Below are 6,228 nucleotides of genomic sequence, written 5' to 3'. Positions count from 1 at the left end.
AGGAGGACTTTAAAGTATTTGACAAAGTCAAAATCCTAAAAGTAACTTGAAGGAGGATATAAAGGAAAGTAAATGAACAGATTGACTGGAAGGTGCGTGTGTAAGTATAGAGTAAACTTTCGTGTCAAGGACTTAACGGGCACTCGAGAAAAGTGTTTAAGGGACGGAGTACCTCTAGCAGTAACAGCAGTGCTGGGGCAGCCCCATAGATATATTATACAATGTTCGAGGGGGCTGGCTTAGAATCTCATCTCTCTCTCTCTCTCTCTCTCTCTCTCTTCCCCACCCCTTAAACGAGAGTAACCCTCGGCAGCATTCACTTTCTCCGCTCAGTGTTCCAACACAGGCAGAACAATCCATTGACTTCATTCATTGATTTTACGTCAATCTGCAAAGCGACGGCGGCGGCGGCGGCGGCGGCTGTGGCGGCGGCGATGGCGACGACAGAGCGGCGGCACCCTTACGGGATCTCCATGATGCGTTTACCATAAACGATAAGAGGAGGGGTGAGGCCGACGGGGAGGTGCTCGTGCTTCTAGGGCGCGGCGAACGGGAAATAGAATAGGAATGACCCCCCGCGGGATCGTCGCATTAGCGACACATGGTCGGGCGACAAAGCGAGCGAGGCCCCGGGATATCTCCTGCCAGGCATCGCCCGTATACGATTACAGAAGCTGGCGGGCGCGGGGAGGCGCCATTTTGTGCCTACGCTACTTCCTCGCTCGTGAATTACAATTGCACGGGCCTCGGCGAATGGATATGGCGCTTGAACCCGCGGTTAACGAAACTGCGAGGCGCGCGGTATGGAGGACTTTCGTCCGTAACGACGTTAGGCGCGGCTACGGATTCGGTGCTTGTGCCACGGGAGGATGAGAGAGAGAGAGAGAGAGAGAGAGAGAGAGAGAGAGAGATGAGAGAGAGACTTCATCCGCTTCTAGCTTATAAACGAATTTAAAAAATGACGACTTTGCTCGATAGGTCCTTTAGCCTTGATTTTAATATAAAGAGCGGATCGGCGCAGCTCGAGCCTTGTTAAATGTAATGGATGAGCGATGTTAGATAAACCTTGCGAGGTTATTCTACTATCGCTTTGTTAATATTTTTATGGGATTAAGAATAATGTACAGTATCGAGTATCTTGTTATCTAGTATCCGTTCGAATTGTCAAATTGTAGCTGCGAGTCTATTTTAATTGATAAATTCAGATTTCCATACGAGGCTGTTTTTAATATTGGAATTTAATGTTGTTGGGACATTAAATAGGTAATGCTGCCTGTATTAGGATAACGCAGTTCTCACTCGCGCTGGAATCGAGGAATAGTGAAATTTTTATGCAAAAGTTTCGAACTTTATTTTATTTATATTTTCTTTTATCTTTTTTTTTTGCGGCGTTATATCGGTATTCTCGGTTACTGAGAAATCTGCGATGAAAAGTTGTACATAGAAAACACGAGGGGAACCTGTTTGTGTTAAAAATATATTGGAGTTTCTTCTAGTTGCAAAAATATACTCTCGAAGGAAGGTACACTCGATACGTACAATAGAGATATTTATATATAATCAATAAAAAGAGATAATAAATATCTCTCTCTCTCTCTTTCTCTCTCTCTTTCTCTCTCTCTCTCTCTCTCTCTCTCTATATATATATATATATATATATATATATAGGTGTGTGTGTGTGTGTAATCAGATACTATAAAATTATGTTTGTTTTTTTATCGAAATTTTGCATCGTCTTTATTCGGATATCGAATCGAGTGGAAATAGAGCTTTTCCAACTATTAATATTCAATTTCGTAGTATCAGAATTGTAATTTAAATGCTCAAATAAGCCGTATTAAATTTAAGGATTTCGATTTGAAAGTTATCGATTTCCGTTTCGTGTCAATACGTTTTCAATCGTACTAAAATGTCGTTGATGCAATTTTTAGAGAAAATGTAGGAAGGAAGCATAAGCAAATTATAGATGAATAGGTTAGACAATCGATATATTAAAGGCAAATAAGCGAGAGCGAATCGACCCTGGCAATATTAATGTTTATTTGCGATGCAGCCGTTAATGTCGATCAATAGACGAGAAGGAGGGAGGGCGGGGGGTACGAGGCGAAAGAAGCAATATTAAAAAAATTGATCTATTTCTACATTCTACACGCTACATTCTACATTCTATGGCAATAAAGATTTAAAGTGTTAAAGTCGGATTCGCCGAAACTCGGCTCAAATGTCGCGAAAAGCGATTTACTTTTGAATTGATCGATCGCTGAGGCTCGCTCCTCGCTCATTCCACACATCCAACGATTTTATCATCGGAGACTTATAACTTACGGTTTTATACCCATGTCACCGCCTTATGCTTAATTCCCATAACCCTAGTTGAATAGTGTGCCCGTGTCCCCGGGGCGTATGCTCGGTATGCGTCCAAGGACCGGGAGGACCGCCTGGTATCGCTTTCTATGCCCAAGTCCTCTCCATCTGCATGGCGTCACACAATAGACAACGCCTGACCAAATGGAAATCCCGAGGTGCGCGCGCCTCGCTCCCATAGCTCTCGGAGATCGGTCGATGTCTATCCTAACACCTGTTGTGTCGAGCTCGCGTATCGGCCGGCGCTTGCCGCATTAGTTTCGCATTAGTTCCGAGTGAATTTTCGTGTAATCGCCGAGGGTCCGCGAGGTTGCGCGCACGTCGAGATTAAGGCCAATTTGGCGCTACGAGGTGTAATCCTCCGCTGGCCGTGGAGGGATTTGTCTGTGGATTTGGGAGTTGTTGTGTCAGGGATTATATCGAGCGCGAAGGATTAATCGCGTGTGCGCGAGAATGCTCGACGCCTACGCGACACGCAACTTTTAATGAAGTCGGCGCTGCGGGCAAGTGGTTATCGCTGTGGAATTGCAATCGCGAGGCTCGCGGGATGTCTGGTGGAGATTTTTGGTGGGCAGATGGCCAGAGTCATAAATCCGCGTGACTTTAAAATTCAAGCGGCAAACTCGCCGAGCTTTTCCTAATTAGCCGAGCGACGTGTCTCTCGACGCGACGAGTCGCGCGCTCAACTTTAATACTTAAAAGACTAATTTTCGTAAAGCCTTTAGTCCAGTCTTGTTTAGATGAAATTAAGATATTACGTTGGCTTAGTGGGCGACTAATAGTAGTGCAATTTTCTCCTCTAGACGCGAGACGCTCGTTAGTTTGTCTTTGGAAGTTTCTCTAAATAATGTGTTATTGAAGCAGAATTTTCCTTGTACTCTGCTGTATTGTTTATACCGTTTTTACAATTTCATTATTTCGTTAATCGCCGTAAAAAAATCAAAATTTTTTATTTTGCAAATAAGTTTATTTAATTATTTGAACACCCGCTATCGAGAGTTGTTATTATTATTATCGATCTATCGAAAATCGCTTAATATAATTCAATCTAAACCAAATGTAATTGAAAGTTTATTTAGAAAGAAAAGACGTTTAAGCGATTAAAATGTATAAAGAGAAACGTAGAGAAAAATAATGGAATACAATGAACGGTATAATAATATCAATATAATTAAAATTAATTCTAATTATTATTTGTCAATTGAATTTATATTAAAAAAAAAAAAAAAAAAAAAAAAAAAAATATATATATATATATATATAATCAATAAAATGCTCCATATTACAAATTATTCAAATAAAATAATACGTTTGAATACAAAAGTAATCTTATGGAGAAGATTTAAATAAAAATTCAGAAAGTTCAAAATATAGTAGAAAGAAGAAATGGAAAAATAAAATCAGAAGAAAATTACGGCACTTCTTTTTTTTTCTGTATGTCAGCGTGCGTGTTTATTTCTTTTTTGTTTGTTTGATTACTTTTGTCTGGCTATCTGTGTCTGTGTCTGTGTCTGTCTAAATGTCTCTCTCTCTCTCTCTCTGTGCGTACGTGCCTACTACAATATGTAATATTACGATCAAATATTTCTTTCAAAACATTGTATATTAAATTGATAATATCTTGGACATTGTTTGTATTCAAGAGAATTATTAACCAATTAGTACGTTAAAATAATATTTACGTAGTCAAGAAAATTCGACAATCTAGATTTCTTCAGTTAATCTTCATCTCTTATTCTACTTCTTCAGGACTAAAGTGCGTTTTGAATAAAAGAGAAAAAAAAAGAAAAAAAAAGAAAAATAACATTGTCGATTAGTCACGAGCAATGCACATTACACAATACAATGACAAATTGTCGACGTTGTGGATCGAGCCGATGGGCTCGGCTCGAATCGCGGAGTATTGCGCAGAAAAGAAATGATAAGGTGCAATAGGAGGTAAAGACATTTTTGTTCATGTTTCGAGAGAAAGTGATTTTTCAATAGTCGTTCACACCTGAACATATATTCCTAGGAATTAGTCGTGGCGAGTAACGGGAGCTACCGTATTACATTATTCTTCACGATGCTCTATCATCGATCGCCAGTTGATCCATAGCTTACATCCTCTTCTCTCAAATTATGTATTTCATTTGCAAGCCTGACTCACACTGCGATGCCACGGAATGTGATCTTACGGGACATTTCCGCGTCTTAACTCGCAGTATACACCTACGCAGTATCTTCCCTTTTAATGACACTACAAAAAATGTAAAAAATACAGGCCTACAGTTTGGCCAGGTAAAGGAGAGCCAACCAGGTAAAGGATTTGGGCCCCGACAGATAAAAGTCTCGGGGCCGCGAATCTCATTGCGACGACTGGCCGGCTTACGACGAGTCGCTCGGGACGATCGCTACGTGCCCCAGTTGGCAATGACACCGCGACCGGACGACGCCGATCTCGCGCATGCACAAGTGCGCCCGGCCCCGTTAACGATAATGGGACGTGTACGGAGTTCCGGTTAGGGGGGGGGGGCTGATTTGGGGCGGGAGGGTGGTGGGCGATGCTGGCGGCTGGGAAAATGGCGAAACAAACGGACGTCACGTAGAGGTAATTCGGCACGCATCGAGCGCTTCGTAGCCGGCCAAATTGATTTCCACTAGCTCGTGCTCTACGTGCGCGCGCGCCTGTGTAGGCGAACATAACGCTGATGTTGACGGCTTGCACACGCCGCCATGACGATTGGATATGGCGCGTCTAGGCTAACGAGCGATTTCAATTCTTTCGGACGCCGCTGCCGACGCTTATGGCCGCCGCCAATGACGTGGAATGAAGATAGATGGATTGGGAGAGAGGGAGAACGGAAATTCGCGTGCAACGGATAAAACGGGCTGTCAGGGTGTGGTGACGTCGAGGGTGAGGGAGGAGGGGGGGGGGCGATTACGTACGCAATTTTTGGCCGTTTTTGTAAGCGCTCCCATCAGCATTTTTCTCGCGTGCGAATGCACGTGACTTCATACGTCTCCGCATGTGCATGGTAGACCGGACTATTGAAGAGTCTTTATATATGAGTAATTACTCAATGGACACCCGTTGATCTATTAATATGGAGTATGGGACTACGGCATTCGGTCATTATTCCATGTACCTATCTTCAACATTTTGTAGATGGAACGTATACGCGCGCACATCCATGTCCAAAACCGACGCGCGTTCTTTTATACAAACAAACAAACACGCACACACACACAGACACACACAGCCACACGCAAACACACACACAGAGATATGTATATATATGTTTATTTATTTGACTAATGTGTTGACTTGTACACACACACACACACACACACACACACACACACATGACACTATATATGTATATATATATAGATCATTATTGTACAATAACGATACAATAGCGCTACCATTGTGTTTGCCTAAAAAAGTTTGCAGCTCTTGTGCGCTTTATTGCATAAACGAGTACCCCTGATTTATACAATAGCTATTGATAAAATGCTTTTAAAATGATTTCATCCATTATATAAATTTGCATTCATTATATGAATTTTTTGTCATTCAAAATGACGAGTGATATCGATTTCTCTTATATAAAATATTTTTTAATAAACGTGTATTCGCACATTTTCGACATACATAGTTCAGGTAGATATTTCTCGACCATCATTCAACATTTTTTTCTATACAATACTCAACTATTTTCTATTAATAATGACTATGAGATCACTGATACATCAAGCATATATATGTAGCTATATTTTTATTGTCAAAAATATATAGAATAATTATAAATGATTGAATGAAACTGAAATAAAGTAATCTGAATGAATTTTACTCGTGAATTTCACCTATATTTTTGAAAG

Source organism: Ceratosolen solmsi, unplaced genomic scaffold (assembly GCF_000503995.2).
Source record: "Ceratosolen solmsi marchali unplaced genomic scaffold, CerSol_1.0 scaffold2, whole genome shotgun sequence".
Lineage (NCBI taxonomy): Eukaryota > Metazoa > Arthropoda > Insecta > Hymenoptera > Agaonidae > Ceratosolen > Ceratosolen solmsi.
The sequence above is the reverse complement of the archived record's forward strand: the minus strand, read 5'-3'. Positions refer to the sequence as shown.